This window comes from Penaeus monodon, chromosome 30 (assembly GCF_015228065.2).
Source record: "Penaeus monodon isolate SGIC_2016 chromosome 30, NSTDA_Pmon_1, whole genome shotgun sequence".
NCBI classification, from domain to species: Eukaryota; Metazoa; Arthropoda; class Malacostraca; order Decapoda; family Penaeidae; genus Penaeus; species Penaeus monodon.
Genome location: NC_051415.1, coordinates 24,976,072 through 24,976,388, shown reverse-complemented (window position 1 = coordinate 24,976,388; position 317 = coordinate 24,976,072).

Genomic DNA, 317 nt, shown 5'->3' with positions numbered 1-317 from the left:
CGCACACGCACGTTGGTTTGCAAATATGAGAATCAACATGATAACGGTCCTAAACCACTCTTATTTAAATAGACACCGAAACAACAGCAAGATAATTACACGGCAACATACTTCCACTCAGACATCCCGTGCGAAGCGTGTGCCCAGTATCACCGCCATTATTTAAAGAGAATGATCACTGGCAGGCAGTCAACCCACCCACCTATAATGGGTTAGCAAACACGTCCACTAGCAAACACTAATGGATACAGCGCACTCAATTTACTCACTTAGTTTAATAGCAAAGTGCTTGGTTGTTCTTTGATTTTTCCTCTCGC